Source organism: Cornus florida, unplaced genomic scaffold, assembly GCF_030987335.1.
Source record: "Cornus florida cultivar Cherokee Brave unplaced genomic scaffold, ASM3098733v1 CherokeeBrave_3.0.0_Hap2_Chr05, whole genome shotgun sequence".
In the NCBI taxonomy this organism is placed as follows: domain Eukaryota; kingdom Viridiplantae; phylum Streptophyta; class Magnoliopsida; order Cornales; family Cornaceae; genus Cornus; species Cornus florida.
The window spans coordinates 60,724,434-60,742,419 of record NW_026775575.1 but is presented as its reverse complement, the minus strand read 5'-3'; the positions used below and the strand labels follow the sequence as shown (position 1 = coordinate 60,742,419).

Below are 17,986 nucleotides of genomic sequence, written 5' to 3'. Positions count from 1 at the left end.
GATAACCACAATGTGTTATGAGTTTGAGTAGCAAAGTGAGATGAAAGAGTAGGGATAAAAATATATATATATTATTATTAATGGTAATTGCAGTTCAGTTTTCAAAAGCAATACGAGAAAGTGGGTTGGTTAAATTGAGATAAGACAATTGAAGAGGAGATAGTAACATTATTTAAAATGGATTAATTAAACCAACCCACTTTCTCATATTACTTTTGAAAATTGACTCTCGCATAGTTGCAACTATCATTAATACCATTAATAATAATATTTTTTTTATCCCTAACTCTTTCATCTCACTCCATATATATTTAAATTGGATTAATTAAATGTTATATATATATATATATACTATTATTAAATGTGTAAAGTATTTCAGTGTTTCGTATTTCAGTATTTATTTATTAATTAATATAAATTCTATAAAACTCAAAATTACCTAATAAAATTAAAATTAATTCAAATTAACAAAATATAAAAAGAGTTTAATTCAAATTACAAAGTCCCACATTAGTTTTAAGTAAAAATGGTTGCTTGAAAGTTTCTTATAAAACTATAGAATTAAAGAAATAATAATCACACCTTCTCACCTTTTTTGCTAAGATTAAGTGTAGTACTAAATTTTTTTTGGGTTGACCTTTTGGCTAACTTTTCTTGATCTTTTGGCTAAGATTAGCTAAGATCAAATATAGTACTAAATGTATACTATTATTAAATGTGCAAAGTGTTTTAGTGTTTCAGTATTTATTTATTAATTGATATAAATTCTATAAAACTCAAAATTACTTAATAAAATTAAAATTAATTCAAATTAACAAAATATAAAAAGAGTTTAATTCAAATTACAAATCCCACATTGGTTTTAAGTAAAAAGGATTACATGAAAGTCTCTTATAAAACTATAGAACTGAAGAAATAATAATCACACCTTCTCGGCTTTTTGGCTAAGATCAAGTGTAGTACTAAATTTTTTTGGGTCAACCTTTTGGCTAACCTTTCTTGATCTTTTGGCTAAGATTGGCTAAGATCAAGTATAATACTAAATTTTCTATTATTAAATGTGCAAAGTATTTCAGTATTTATTTATTAATTGATATAAATTCTATAAAACTCAAAATTACCTAATAAAATTAAAATTAATTCAAATTAACAAAATATAAAAAGAGTTTAATTCAAATTACAAAGTGCCACATTGGTTTTAAATAAAAATGATTACATGAAAGCCTCTTATAAAAATATAGAGCTAAAGAAATAATAATTACACCTTTTCGGCTTTTAGGCTAAGATCAAGTGTAATACTAAATTTTCTAATATAATGTAATTACCTAATAAAATTCAAATTAACAAATTATATTATACTACTTTCATTAAATGTGCAAAGTGTTTCAGTATTTCAGTATTTATTTATTAATTGATATAAATTCTATAAAATTCAAAATTACCTAATAAAATTAAAATTAACAAAATATAAAAAGAGTTTAATTCAAATTACAAAGTCCCACATTGGTTTTAAGTAAAAAAGATTACATGAAAACCTCTTATAAAACTATAGAGCTAAATAAATAATAATCCCACCTTCTCAGCCTTTTGGCTATGATCAAGTGTAGTACTAAATTTTTTTGGGTCGATCTTTTGGTTAACCTTTCTGTCTTTTGGCTAAGATCAAGTGTAGTAGTACTTTCTTGGCCTTTATGCAAAGAGTTTCAGTATTTATTAATTAATTAATATAAATTCTATAAAACTCAAAATTACCTAATAAAAAATTCAAATTACAAAGTCCCATATTGATTTTAAGTAAAAATGATTACATGCCTCTTATAAAACTATAAAGCTAAAGAAATAATAATCACACCTTCTCGACCTACTAAATTTTTTTGGGTCGGCCTTTTGGCTAACCTTTCTTGGTCTTTTAGCTAAGATCAACTGTGTTCAAATTAATTCAAATTAACAAAATATAAAAATATTTTAATTCAAATTAACAAAATATAGAAATAGTTTAATTCAAATTACAAAGTCCCACATTGGTTTTAAGTAAAAAAATTTCTTGGTCTTTTGGCTAAGATAAAGTGTAGTACACTTTCTCGGCCTTTGTGTAAAAAGTTTCACTATTTATTTATTAATTGATATAAATTCTATAAAACTCAAAATTACCTAATAAAATTCAAATTAATTCAAATTAACAAAATATAAAAAGAGTTTAATTCATAATAACCTAATAAAATTCAAATTAACAAAATATAAAAATATTTTAATTCAAATTAACAAAATATAAAAAGAGTTTAATTCAAATTATAAAGTTCCACATTGGTTTTAAGTAAAAAGGATTACATGAAAACCTCTTATAAAACTATAGAGCTAAAGAAATAATAATCACACCTACTCGACCTTTTGGCTAAGATCAAGTGTAGTACTAAATTTTTTTTGGTCGACTTTTTGGCTAACATTTCTTGGTCTTTTGGCTAAGATCAAATTTGTTCAAAATAATTCAAATTAACAAAATATAAAAGTATTTTAATTCGAATTAACAAAATATAAAAAGAGTTTAATTCAAATTACAAAGTCACACATTAGTTTTAAGTAAAAAGCTTTCTTAGTCTTTTGGCTAAGTTCAAGTGTAGTACTACTTTCTCGGCCTTTGTGTAAAAAAAATTTAGTATTTATTTATTAATTGATATAAATTCTATAAAACTTAAAATTACCTAATAAAATTCAAATTAATTCAAATTAACAAAATATAAAAAGACTTTAATTCACAATAACCTAATAAAATTCAAATTAATTCAAATTACCAAAATATAAAAATATTTTAATTCAAATTAATAAAATATAAAAATAGTATAATTCAAATTACAATGTCCCACATTGGTTTTAAGTAAAAAAGATTACATGAAATATAATAACACCTTCTCGACCGTTTGGCTAAGATTAAGTGTAGTACTAAATTTTTTTGGGTCGGCCTTTTGGCTAACCATTCTTGGTCTTTTGGCTAAGATTAAGTGTGTTCAAATTAATTCAAATTAACAAAATATTAAATGAGTTTAATTCAAATTATACTATACTACTCACACAAAATATAATAACACTAATTACCTAATAAAATTCAAATTAACAAATTATATTATACTACTTTAATTAAATTTTATATCCCACAATTGCAGTAGGAAGGGATTCAAAACGTAAACCAAACCCAAATGGACCAAATAATTCTTTCCACACTTGAGAACAAACATATTTAAATTAAGTATCATATTTGATCTGAACATTTCGGAATAGCTTTAATGTTACTATTGAAAATTCAATGTATAATCAATTGCGCTTGACCAAATGGTTCGTATATTAAATTATTTGTCAATTTTCATATTTTTTATTTAATAAAATCCTTGATGTAAATGAGTCGCGAGTTAATAAAGAGTTTAATTATTATATCCCACAATCAATAAAGAGTCTAATTAAAATTCAAATTATGATATAAATTCTATAAAACTCAAAATTACCTAATAAAATTCAAATTAATTCAAATTAACAAAATATAAAAATATTTTAATTCAAATTAACAAAATATAAAAAGAGTTTAATTCAAATTACAAAGTCCCACATTGGTTTTAAGTAAAAAAAATTACATGAAAGCCTCTTATAAAATTATAGAGCTAAAGAAATAATAATCACACCTTTTCGACCTTTTAGCTAAGATCATATGTAGTACTAAATTTTGCAGTATACTACTACTCACACAAAATATAATAAATTCAAATTATACTATACCAAACCTAAATGGACCAAATAATTCTTTCCACTCTTGAGAACAAACATAATTAAATTAAGTACCATATTATTGCCAAACATTGTATACAATTACAAATTGATTTACTACAATTACAAATTGAGGTAATAATATGGTACTTAATTTAAATATGTTTGTTTTCAAGTGTGGAAAGAATTATTTGGTCCATTTGGGTTTGGTTTAGGTTTTGAATCCTTTCCTGCTGCAAATTAATACAATTACAAATTAATACAATTACAAATTGATGTACTACAATTACAAATTGAGGTAATTTCCCACCCTTATTCATAAAATTTTAATTAAATTAAAAATATATATACTTACTCGAATTTCTCAATAACTCTAAATTATATTTCTTCTTTTTGTAGGACATGAATGAATTTAGCAATAAAGTGACAAGCTGCAAAGGGAAATCTTTGCTTTTTCTGGTGAAGATAGACAATACTCAATAACAAGTACTAAAAACTTATTTTGCAATGGAAGAATTAAAAGAATTGACACTTGAAAATGATTCATTTCATGAAGAAGATATGCAAAAAAGATAAAGATTGAGAAATAAATAATTTAGGAATACTTTTATTTTCAAACAGTTATAGTTTTGGATTTTCTAATATATTTCGTTTCTTTTGAGGTGACAATTATTACAATCTAAACATTGTTGGTACCCTTTCAGATTTTATAATATATAGAATTTTTATATAGTATTTATTTATGAATGTTTTGTAAATTATAGAATTTTAATTTTCATATATTTTTTTAAATGTTTATAGTTTTCATTCATTCATTAATGGAAAACCTTATTTTGTTTCTTTTGATGTTACAATTATTACTCTCTAAACATTGTTCATATGAATACTTTTATTTTCAAAGAGTTATAGTTTAGGAATTCATTGAGATGACAATTAATACACTCTAAACATTGTTCATAAAAATTCATTTAATATCCGACAATATCATACAACAAATATATCGATAAATTACAAAACATTCAACACGTGCATTTTACTAATGTGTGTGTATGTGTGTGTGTGTATATATATATATATATTTGGATTGCTCAACTTTTTCTTCACTCTTTCTTGTCATACTAGTTAGAACTTGACATATTATGGTGATAATTAAGGGTCAATTTTTTATCTCAGATATCAACCTCCCTTTTTGAGAAGCTTATCACCTTCTTCTCTACTCAAAATGATAATACTAGGATGAGGGGTAAAAGGTAATTGGGTCACTCAAAGAAATTTGAACTCCAATTTTTTTTTCTTTCAAAAGTTTAAGTAAATGTAGACATATTCACTATATTTATTTGTATATTAAATCCGTAAACTAAATCTGATGCGTAGAGAGTAATATATACAACTTTTATTTCAACTTCAAAATCACTGAATTTGAGTATTTTAAACACAATAAAACTATACAGAATAAGGGGATATTAATTAATAACTCTAGACGTACATTTTACTTTTATTTATAAAGTACTTGATCATTGGAAAAATAATACTAATAATAATAAAAAATTAAATATAAAATATATATATATATATATATATATATATATATATATAATTCTCTACTAATGTATATATAGCTATTCAGAGCGACTGCAACAACAGTAAATCTAATATTATAATAGTGTATTTGAAGCAAATGATTTGTTGTAGTTTGGAATAAAAACCAATGACACCAATTACAATTATTGAACTATATATAATAGCATATCATTAATGTTTATTTTTGTCTTTTTCTAACCAAATTTTTATCATGCACTAGAGCCCTAAGAACTCAGTTCTATATGTTATTATCTTGGGTCTGTTTGGTTAGAAAGAAAATTTTATGGAAAGTGAAAGTGAAAGAAAAAAAAATCAAGTTTTCATTGTGCATAATAGGTAATGACATTTTCTTGAATAAAACAAATTTCTAATTGGTTTTTCCTTAAACTTTTATCACTTACTTCCTGGAGGACTGAATGGCAGATCAATGGAATTTTAACACTGCAAAAGAAGATTTAAGCCTTGAATCAGTATGGAAACAGAGAAACAAAAATAAAATTAAGACAAAATTATATATATTCCAAGCTAATAATTAGTTGAACAAAAATATTATGCCATATATATATATATATATATATATATATATATATATATATATATATATATATAGCACATTTCATCAACAACTTCATTAACAACAATGAACTAAAAGATCAGGAAATCTCGCTCATCTCAGAGTGTGCGCTTGTGTGTGTGTGGTTGTGTTTGTGTGTGTGCAAATTATATATAGAGAGAGAGCGCGAGAGAAAGATAGAGAAAAAGAAAGACTTGGTAAAGGATATATGGCCCGAGAGAGATTGAACCGAGTGGGTAACAGATTCCAAGTACTTAAACCAAGTGAAAGGTTCGGGCTTTGATCTGAAGTAGAATACAGAAAGAGAGAACTAAGGCATTGGCTTAGTTTTGAGAGAGAGAAAGACGCAGAAAGCTAGGGCATGATCTTATTCGTCTTGAGAAACAGTAAAGTTATCTAATATAAGGTTTCTCTCACTTGGGTTATACCATTCAAGTCTTACCAAAATCAATGGCGCTAAAAATTTCTCGGTAAAATTTTGGGGAGAAATGTTTTTGGGCTTTAAGATGGCATGGTCCAAAAGCTAAAAATAGGGACACTAATACCCCCTTAATCTTATTTTTGAATTTTTAATTAAGTGAAAATATATATTTGTAAAGAATGCTTGAAAGTTTAATTATTAACTATTAGCCTATTAGACTACTAAGTTTAATTATTTTTGAATTATTAATTAAATAATATATTTAATTAGTATATATTTTATGTTTTAACTTTGTCCATTATGCAAAAAAATAAGAAAAATAATTTGATAATTTTTCACTTTTTGTGTAGAACAATTTTTTAAAACCAATTAGATCTTCTAAACTCATGTATTTATTTATGTGACCAACAAAAGATCAATTAGAGTTTAGTTACATGTAATAGTAATTGCACTGTTTTAAAATTTAAAATTAACCATTGTATCTAGTTCAGTAGTAATTAATTATTTTTACTAAAAAATCTCAATCTCAATATTGATTCATGATGATTAATTAATATGTAACTGAATAATTCATAGAAGAAATTCATGCACCTATTTCCTCCTATAGGGATTTGAACCCTCACCATCCACTATGGATGTCAAGGAGATGCCACTCAAACTACAAGGCTTTTGATTATTTAAAATAGTACTTGATATACACATTATTCAATCTTAAAAGACTAGTTTTCATTAATACATATAAATATATAATCCTCTCGATCTAGTACTAATTCAAGGTGACTAATTAATATATAATTCATCAGTTGATGGATAAACATGTTTGTAGTATTATGTGTGAATAATATAACAATTGAGGGAGAATTATTAGTTGAAAATAACTTGGATAAAAGAATGTTAGGATGCCTTGATGGAGAACTTATTACAATTATGTATGTATCATTAAATTTATCATTTATAATTAAAATCCTTAGAGAAGATATTGTATTATTCTCTCTTTTTGTTTTGTTGGATGTAAGAGAAAATAAAATCTCATAATGTACTGCTTTCGTTAAGGGAAGATAATATTTTTAATTGTTATTACTATTATATTCATTACTATTAATAATATAGTAATTTATAAAGGATAGTACTATAATTTAAAACTTATAATTTAAGATATTATTATAATTTAAAACTTATATTATGGTATTGTAAAAACTTATAATCTAATATATTAATATAATTTAAAACTTCTATTATGGTATTGTAATTTAAAACTTATAATTTAGAAAATATTATAATTTTAAAACTTCGTATTGTAATTTAAAAAACTTATAATTTAAGATAATACTTGTAATTTAAAACTTATAATTTAAGATAATACTTGTAATTTAAAACTTCTATAATAGCCCTACTTATCTTTCTCTCTCTACCCATATTTGGAGGGATGAAAAATTGTAAAAGAGAAAGGATGATTCATCCCTCCTATTATCCTTTCCTCTCTGTCTCATTTTTACCGAATAAAGAAAGTTTATTTTTTCTTTCCAATCTACCCTTCACACCTCTTCTTTTTTTCTTCATACCGACCAAAACATAAGTAATGTATTTATTATGATACCCTAAATTTTCACGTATAGGTTAGCCAGGTCCACACCCGAAAACACGAGGATATCAAAAACAATATAGCAATAAACGAATACCGAATACAAAAAGAATAAACAATTTGCTAAAAAAAATTCTATTGATAAATTAAATAAATCATTCTTTACAAATAAAATATAACTCGGGAATCTTGTAAGTAAGGGACCCCTAAACTATAAATTACTAATTATTAAGTTCATAAGTAAATAAATTAACAATAAACAACAGATACTACTCCTACTTTGTAGTAGACTCAAAGAGTAGTTGAAAGACAAATCTCCAAGTTGCGGATCATCAACCTTGAGACTGGAACATCTAATAACTTCAAAAATAAAGCATAGGTTAAATCCTCATCCATGTAGGATTCTAACTATATTAATATACGTAAATTATATAACTGTAAATATATAAATATTATGTAATATATATTTATAAATCCTTTTTATCTAATACATTCACATATATAAACATATAGTTCTATATATATATACTTACTCTATTTATAAATTTTATAAAATAAATATATATAATAATTAGTCCATATAGTACGTGCTACTATATATATTACTTCTATATGTATAACAACTCCCAACTTTAATCCTTATATGACTCAAACTTTATTTAGAACATGAATGGAGATTGGAGGCAATTGGTAAGGTTAAATGATATGCTCTAAATTTATTTTTTTTTTCGGTGGCCCATAATCCATGGGCTTATCAATTTTGAGGGTCCATAAATTTTGCTTGTAACTTTGCATAGGTTTGCTAGGTTGGGCCTTTTTGTTTTATTATGGATTGGGCTGGGCTAAATGGCTGATAGGAAATAGTAGTACTAATTTTATTTTATTTTTTTTGGAACTTTTGCTATAGCCCGCGTTAGTCCATGAATAGTTCCGCCCATGAGCATAAGTAATAAGTTTTTAGCAATTATAGTAATTAGCAAGAAATAGATTATTTACGACAAATTATTTGTCACTAAAGTTAGTTTTTTTAGTACAAAAAATAATTTTGTTGCCAAAGGATTCACAATTTGAAACAAAATAAAGATTTGTCACAAAAAAGTTAATAATTGGCGACAAAATCTAGAATTTGTTACAAAAAATTAATTTTTTGGGACAAAAACTTTTGCCTTTAAAAATGTATTTTTTGGCAACAAACTATTTGTCACTAAATGTTAAGTCTTTTTGAACAAATAATATTTTTGTTGACAAAAGATTCACAATTTGAGACAAAAAAGAGATTTGTCGCAAGAAATTAACTTTTTGGGACAAAAACTTTTGTCTCTAAAAATTTATTTTTTGGCAACAAACTATTTGTCACTAAATGTTAAGTCTTTTGGAACAAATAATATTTTTGTTGACAAAGATTCACAATTTGAGACAAAAAAGAAATTTGTTGCAAAAGATTAATATTTTTCGACAAAACCTTTTGTCTCAAAAAAAATACTTTTTCCCAATAAATTATTTGTCACTAAATGTATAATTTTTTTGGCACAAATAATAATTTGTTGGCAAAAGATTCACAATTTGAGACAAAATAAATATTTGTCGCCAAAAAATTAATAATTGGCAACAAAATCTAGAATTTGTCTCCTAAAATAGTGTTTTTGGCAACGAACTCGTAATTTGTTGCAAAACATTACACATTAGGCGACAAATTTACATGTTTGTCGAAAAAATATACATATTAGGCAACAAAATTTGAATTTGTCACAAATTGCAGCCTTTTGCAACAAATTTAATTTTCTTGCTAAAAATTTCGTCCCTAATACCAGTATTTGTTGTAGTGGTTAATCCAATCTTTTATCTCTGTACATGAGTTATGATGTATATATATATATATATATATAAGATGAATGAAAACGTTGCAATTTGAATGATATTTAATTGGAAGGTTGGATGGATTAAAAATTCAAAACAAATTCATAATAAACTCTAAACTAATTTTGATATTACTTTGTTCAGGCTATCTTATATATTTACATGATGATTAAAAATTCAAAGCAAATTAATAATAAACTCTAAACTAATTTTGATGTTACTTTCTTCAGTCTATCTTATATGTTTACATGATGATTAAAAATTCCAAACAAACTCATAATATACTCTAAACTAATTTTGATGTTACTTTGGTCAGTCTATCTTATATGTTTACATGATGAGTGAACATGTATTTTGTTATTCAATCTAAAGATGTTAGTGTGTGTGTATATATATATATATAGCTAAAGAAATAAATAAGGGGGAATATGAGAAAAACAAGGTAATAAAAGGATTAAAAATAAATATTGCCAAAAATATGCAGTTTTGAGATAATGTCATGAATTTTTTTTTTTTTTTGTGACATGTAGCACTGCTCATTTTATATATAATAAAGGGGGAAAAATTGACCAGTTAAAACTAATTTGATTCGAGTTTAAATATATCAGTTTTGTGGTTATTTCTAACCTTACAAAGTAAAAAGACAGAAATTTGAACCGGCGGAGTGAGTATTTGAGTTTGTTGACATTATAAAAATTAAATATAAATATTTTACCTTAAATATATGGCATGCTAAAAGATTTAAATTCATTCTAACGATGAGAGAAGATTATATGATTCTTCATTATATCTGTTCAAAATAATCATTAATTAATTAATAGTAAATTTTTATTTAACTTTTCAAAATTTCTCATTTTGCTTTTGCTTTCTTTAAATCATATGTTGCTGATTTGAGATTAGAGCAAATTGCCAGAAATTCCTTCAACTATTTGAAATTGGCACACAAGTTTAGTTTGTCATTAGGTATCCATATGCTGTTATTATTATTTATTAATTATGTGCGGTTAGTTTCTTGTTTTATTTATATATTTCACCAGGATGGAGCAAAGAAGGTCATTAATTACTCTTTTGTTGTAATAAATCAAATTCAATAAATAAATAAATAAATAAACTCTCCTAATTCTTTTCTGGGTCTAAAACTCATAGCATTACAATTGCTTTGCATTCATTATTTATTTATTTATTTATTTTTAATTTTTTGGGTTTGGTAAGGAACGTTGCTTGCCTATAATTTAAGCTCTCACTGTTATTTGTAAGAATTTTGAGCAATTAGCGATATACACACTCTACTTTTTAATATTTGTACTACAATCTTAAATTAAATGACATTCTAACCTTACCTCTACAAGTACATAATTATTACTTTTTAAATGACACAATTGCCCTTTCATATTTTCTCTCCTTATCTCTAATCTTTAATATTTTAAGTATCTTTTAACAATGCAAATAAAATAAAAATTGAATAATTTTTTTAAGGGACCAAAAAAAAAAAAAAAAAATTTGTTATGTTGAATAAATTGCCTCTTTTGGCAGGATAAAAAAAAATAAAAATTAACCATTTAAAAAATTATCTCTTAAAAAAAATAAATAAATAAAAAATAAAAAATCAACCTAAAAAATATATTTATTGAATAAATTATCTCTATTGTCAAGATCCAAAATAATAATAATAATAATAAAAAGTACAAAAGGAAGATGATTAAATATATTTTTTTTTATCTCTATTGAGGTTATTTTTATCGAATAAATTATTTCTTTTGACAGAACTCATAAAAAATTACTAAAAAAAAAAAAAGTTACCTCTTTTGACAAAATTAAAAAAAAAAAGTCAATTTTGTTAAATAAATATCTCTTTAGATTGTACCAAAAAAAAAAAAAAAAAAAAATTCACTATGGAATAAATTATCCCTTTTCATAAAAAATTCCTGAAAAAACAAAAAGAAAAGAAAAAAAATAGTAAAATATATATATATATATATATATATATATATATATATATATTAAAGTTATATAAAAGGCAGTTATGACATTATAAATTAAGAAATTGTGGAACTCAATGATTTTTTTGTCATTTTGTTTAAAAAATAATAATAAATATAATGTAATTAAAGAAAAATGGAGCACGAATGTTGTCTTATATATTTGTTTAGAAACTATATTATATAAGACAAATGAAACATTGTATAACTCACTAGAGATGGCCTTCCTACCATGACACGTGTAGTAATGGATTGGGACTCTTGTTGCACAGCTGGCGTGCTCTCATTGGTGGAGATTTTTTCCCGCCACAGTAACCAACTCCTAGCTAACTCGCCTGAGATGCTTACTCCCTCGATATATAAACACCCCTACGCTTGCAATGCTGCACACATCACACATCCCAAATTTGTTAGTCATTTAGTGAGAGAGAGTAGAGAGATAATTGACGAACACGAAGACGATCTCCAGTACACTCTGTTTTGCTGCTTCTCCGATCGTATTCTTGATCTCCATGGCGACGAGGTTGAAGGAGGAACTGCAGAAGCTGGTGAATGCAATCGTCGAAGAAGATGGTTTGAACATTGACACCATCAACGAAGCCGACAATACGCTCTCTGCATTGACCAACAACTCATCTCATATCCTGTTGTTGGTGTGTCCTCTGCTCTGGTCAGTACTTTCACAATTAGGGTTTCTTTACACTCATCTGTATTCTATGTGTTAAATTTAATTGTATATATCTGTGTGTATATATATATGTGCGATTCATTTGAAGTAAATTTCTTGTATTTGATTAAGAATTGGTTCAAATTCGTTATTTGTTGTTTGTGGGAATTCAATTTTGAGTTGTGGAACTACAATGTCTATGAATAGGTTTTTACTGTCTGTTTCTAAAAGCTTGATTTTGAACACAATTTTTGAAACAATTGGGTAAACAATTTTTCATCCTTATTGTTTCTTGATTTAGATGACAATTCTTTCATTTTTTTATTTAGATGACAATTCTTTCTTTTTCTAGTACGAGTGTGTGAAACTCAGGAAATGTTAGCTCTTAGAAGACCTCAAATCACATGAATTTGATTACAATATCAGCACTTTTCTTTGGTTCAGCTATTGGCCACGCTTGTTTTGATAGATTCATTCCCATTTTTATTTTATTTGTTTCTTGATTTAGAACACAATTCTGGGGTAGTTCTTTAATAGCTTTGTTGTATTTGGGATTATAATCCTGTTTTTGAACTCTTTGTTGTGGTTGACAGAGTTGTCATAAACCATTCATCCAAAAGTAGTTTAGTTAGTCTTGAGACCTCAAATCACATGAATTTGATTACATCATGAGCACTTGGATTCTTTGGTTCAGCTATTTGGCACACTAGTGTTGGGCACAGTGGAAGCAAAACCATAACACAAGATATATACGTGGTTTACCCAAAATCAGGGTTACATCCACGGATGAGAAGAGATTCATTATATATGTAAAGATATTACAATAATAAAGAATTTCAACACCAGACGCACAAACTCTTGACCGAGTTCTCTGCGTACTCCACGAGACTCCCTCTCGCCATCAGTGTTCATTCTAGCAAACCCGTAACTCACCCCTACCATCAACGTACTCTTTCATGAGGCTATATCTCTCTCAACTCATAACTCTCAACAATAGCCTAAGTGTCTATTTACAGAGTCACATACCCAATTCCTTGGTGGACAAGAATTACAATTTCTTAGAGCCCAATACATGTCTCTACAAGAAATTATCATAAAAAAATACAATCTAAAATAGAAACTAATAATAATGGAAATTTGCGACATAATTCCTAACAACTAGTTCGTATACGATGTTGATAGATTCATTTCTTTTTAGGCAAAATTACTGCACTTCCCTGTGTCTCTTAATCTGTGTTACTGTGTACTAGTTTTTGTGAACTCTTTGTTTTGATTGTGCAGACTTATGATAGAAAATCCATCCTAAATTGGTTAAGAAATAAGAATGAAACATGTCCTCGAACCAAACAACACATTTCGCATACTATCCTCACGCCCAATCACTTGCTTCGAGACTTGATATCACAATGGTGCAAGAATCATGGAGTCCAGTTGACGGACACTGAGGAATATTCAAATGAGTATGAAATAACTGATGCAGACTGATGCAGATAAGAGCCGTTTTCGTTCTTTGCTTGATAACATGTCATCCACACCTTCTGATCAGAAAGCAGCTGCATTGGAATTGAGGAGTTTGATAAAGACGATGCCTTCATTCCGGGTACTTTTTGCCGAGTCCCCAACTGCCATACCTGAGTTGGTTAAGCCCCTCTCTCAAACCAAGTCCCAAAGTGACATTCACCCTGATCTCCGTGAAGACTTGATCGGGACACTTAACAAATATTTTCATCCTTTACGACAACAAGAAGCGTATTGCTGAGAACGCCCCATTGGCCCAAATGGTTATCCCTCTTCTTATAGATGCGGTCAGATCAGGAAAAATCGAAACAAGGAGCATTGCAGCTGCAGACCTCTCCAGATTAGCGGATCTCGACTCAAACAGGGGAATTATTGGGGATTTCCTAAAACCGCTAATTGACCTCTTAGGAGGAGGACACACACCAGCTATGAAAATGTTGGTTCAGCGATTTTTAACCTATGCAGTCTGTCTGGGAACCAGCCAAAAGCCGTGAAGGGCGATGCTGTGAGGGTCATCCTGAGGAAGATAACGGACGGTGTGCGTATTCATGAGTTGTTTGGTATTGTCGCTCACCTTTCAAACCAACAAATGGCAGTAGAGGAAATGAGAGAGAGGGGTGCTGTTCCCTGCTTGCTTAGTATAATCAGAAAGAAGAGCTCTTCAGATGTCAACAATGAGAAATGTCTTGTCATCCTCCACAAAATATGCTTTGGCAGCGTCCACAAGAAGTGGTGGACAATGATTAGAGATGAAGAGAATTCATATAAGACAATCTCTCATTTTGCTCGGAATGGGACTGCAATAGCCCAGATGGAGGCCACTGCCATTCTTGATAAGCTGAACATGGCTCCCAATCTAACTCATACTATATGATGTCTCTCTCATAAAGCATTTACAAGCACAAAAGTTGTACACTACGCAGGTTTGCAGTACACATTACACTTGAAGGGCACAAGAATTGTACATTACACATTACACATGTTGTAGAGCTTGCAGGATACTGTACATTACACATGTTGTAGAGCTTGCAGGATACTGTACATTACACATTGTTGTAGAGCTTACTATACATGTTGTAACGCTACGACCCCTTACTGCAATTTAGGCATCTTGTGATCATTCTCAACCTCCGTTTTGTAAATTCTCTATCCTTGTTCAAGAGTTTCAACCTCGGATTTTTTAGTTACAGTTCGGAATGTGGCTTAGTATGATTTCATCTCAGGTTTTACTGCAATTAACTCTTTATTGAATTGAATTTGTCTTATAGTTTGAGCTTATAGTGATGAAATTTCTTTACTGGGATTTGTAAATTTTCACCACTATAGCGGAGGTGGCCTGATTATGAGGAATGTAAAAGGGAAAATGCTTTGCTTGAGGACTATTTTTGTTAAGAAAATTCATAGCCCAAAAGTGGCGGAGGCCAAGGTGCTTTGTCAAGGTTTAGAGCTCCTATGTCTCTAGGGTTTCAATTGTGTCATTGCTGAAGGTCATTGTCGATCAGTTTTCTCATGCCATCTTGAATCCCCTCTTGCAGCAATGGTGGTGTAAGAAATCAAATGTTGGAGGAACTCCTTTCAGCAAGCTTCATTGCATTGCAATCTTCATGTGCTTCCTATTCATGGTCCTCCTGGCCTGTTTGGCCAAGGCAATGTTTGTGTGTGGAGGGTTCTTCCCTATTTCTTAGTTTCTGTACTCTTGCTTTTATATAAAAATAAATAAACAATTACATATAGATTTAGTAACAAGACAAAGTGTGGGATGGAATTTGATTAATTATAGAAATAACAACTAGATGAGACGAGTGGATTTTTTATTATATAGACTTACTCTATTGTTTTGTACCCAAATTGAGCATTTCCTCAACATTTTGATGCCTTACTCTGTTGCGTTGGTAATATGTGTTATATTTAATTTCTCAACACTCTTGTTCAAACAATTTAATTAATATAATTAACGAAAATCTAATCAAATCAATCAGATGACTAGCAATAGACAGAGTTACCTACTTCTGTCCCATCAATAGACAGACGTATTAAGCGAAGTGACCTAAATAAAGCTCCATCAATAGACAGGCATACTGAGCGAAGTGACCTGAATAAAGCAACACTCGCGTCGGCTATAGGCAAACCTAGAAGGTCACATCCGTGTCAGTCCAAGGATGACGTTTCATGTGCAACGATAGCCTTTACAATAAAACCATCACGGCCATCTACATTGCGCACATCCAACTAAAGACCAAGGATCTCAAACACTATAAATAGAACTCCTCTATGAACAGATCAAGATCCTCCACCAACACAACACTTTTCATACGTCCATCCGGCCATATGCCATCTGTACTCAGTTTTACATTCATGTGTAACTTAGCTCTGCACAATTCAATTCATCTACATGATTTCCATAGTGTAGCTTGTAATACTAGATTTACAATGGTTTGCCTTTACTTGCTTTCATAGCGTAGCTTGCAGTACTTGGGTCTTACATTTCAAGCTTCTAACAGGTAACTAATGGTTCAACTAGTGAACCCTTTAGAATGTAACTAGGTTCATCTATGTTGTATCATCCCAAGCATTTGTAATAGATTGTCTCATTATACTGTGGTTGACATTCATATGTAACTCTAAATCTAACACAGTATAGGCTTAACACTGCCCTTCAGTTTGGGCCGAAGTGATACAAACCTAGAGAGCTAGGGTCAATCCTACTCTCCTCAATCGCTAGTCATATTAGACACGAGTGCACGCACTCTCACGGCCGCAGCTTCTTTAAAATAATCTGAAAATATGAATCTAACAATTCCGGCACATGCGTTCTGAGAAATTACAAGCATATCCCTAAAGGGCACACTTGGAGCCAAATTTCTTTTGGCACGCCCAGTGAGACATTCGTTAACACTTGAGTTGTCCAGTTTATGCCAATTGCGACATGGTCACAATCTAGGACAATTGCATCATCTTCAACTTCCCAACCTATGGCCTATCTTAAGAAGTTTAGTGGTACTTTATATCCTTGTACATAGAAGGTCGATAATTCAAATCCCGTGAGAAATAGAAGTGTGCAAATGTGCGAATGACTTTCTTACAAAGAAAAGAAAGTGAGGAGAAAGGATTGTTTGTCTTTTATTTGTTTTAAAAATAAGGAGATGCGAGAGGATTGGAAGAGAAGAGTGGGATAGCCTATCCTATAAAACGTATTTTCCCTCCCAAATCAGAAGATTTTAAGGAAATGTGGGCAAAATTAGTAATTAATCGATTTTTTGATCTTGTGTGATACCTATCGTCTTTCAAAATTGAAAGCCAAAAATTAAAAATACTTCACCACGTCAATCTGGACTTTTGGGCTTGAGTTTTGAATTTTGAAGCATATCATATGGCAAACCTTAAGCCCATAGTTCAAAAGCTTCAATTTATTAAGACTATGATCCAGTAACATGCATCCAGCTTTAATGGTATAATCTCTTCATCTTCAAAGAGAAGGAAAAGAGGTCGAGCTCGAGTGTGGACAAAAAGTATGTATATTTTTTATTATAAAAAATTAAAATATAAATTTGCACAAAAATAGAGATTGTTACAGCTTGAGCATGTGCTTCCCTCTCTATTAAGAGAAAAGCCCTTTGGAAAGTGCTTTTAAATTTGGCAAGCACAATATCTCTCCTCCGCCTCAAACCCTCTGTTCATAATGTTATAATTTGTCAACACATCAGTTATGTTTTTTAACATGTTAAATATGACTGAAATAGATTGATATAAAAGAAAATTAGATTTTGGTGACCATTTTTCTTCTTTTTCTCCCTCTTCTCTCTTCTTTTTTTTTCTGTTCGTCTTTCATTCGTGTGACTATTTTAACTTTAATGTCAAAAATATCTGTCGTCCTATCCAAACATCCCCAATCTATTCTTCTCCACCACCCAACGCCACTCCCAAGCATCAAAAGCTTCAAAAGCTATACGCGTAGACAATGACAAAGATGGAAGTGGACATCATTGGCAAAGTCTTTTAAGTTTTGTCGTTTTTCATCTTTTCTTGAGTTTATGATCACCATAAGGCAAATTTTTTA

At 28.7% G+C, this 17,986-nt stretch overlaps 2 pseudogenes; both read left to right on the top strand.

Moving 5' to 3' along the window:
- The first annotated feature begins 924 nt into the window (after positions 1-924).
- On the top strand, positions 925-1,073 carry LOC132310540 (U2 spliceosomal RNA; annotated as a pseudogene).
- Positions 1,074-12,256: 11,183 nt separating this feature from the next.
- LOC132309337 (U-box domain-containing protein 9-like) lies at positions 12,257-14,803 on the top strand (annotated as a pseudogene).
- The last annotated feature ends 3,183 nt before the right edge of the window (positions 14,804-17,986 follow it).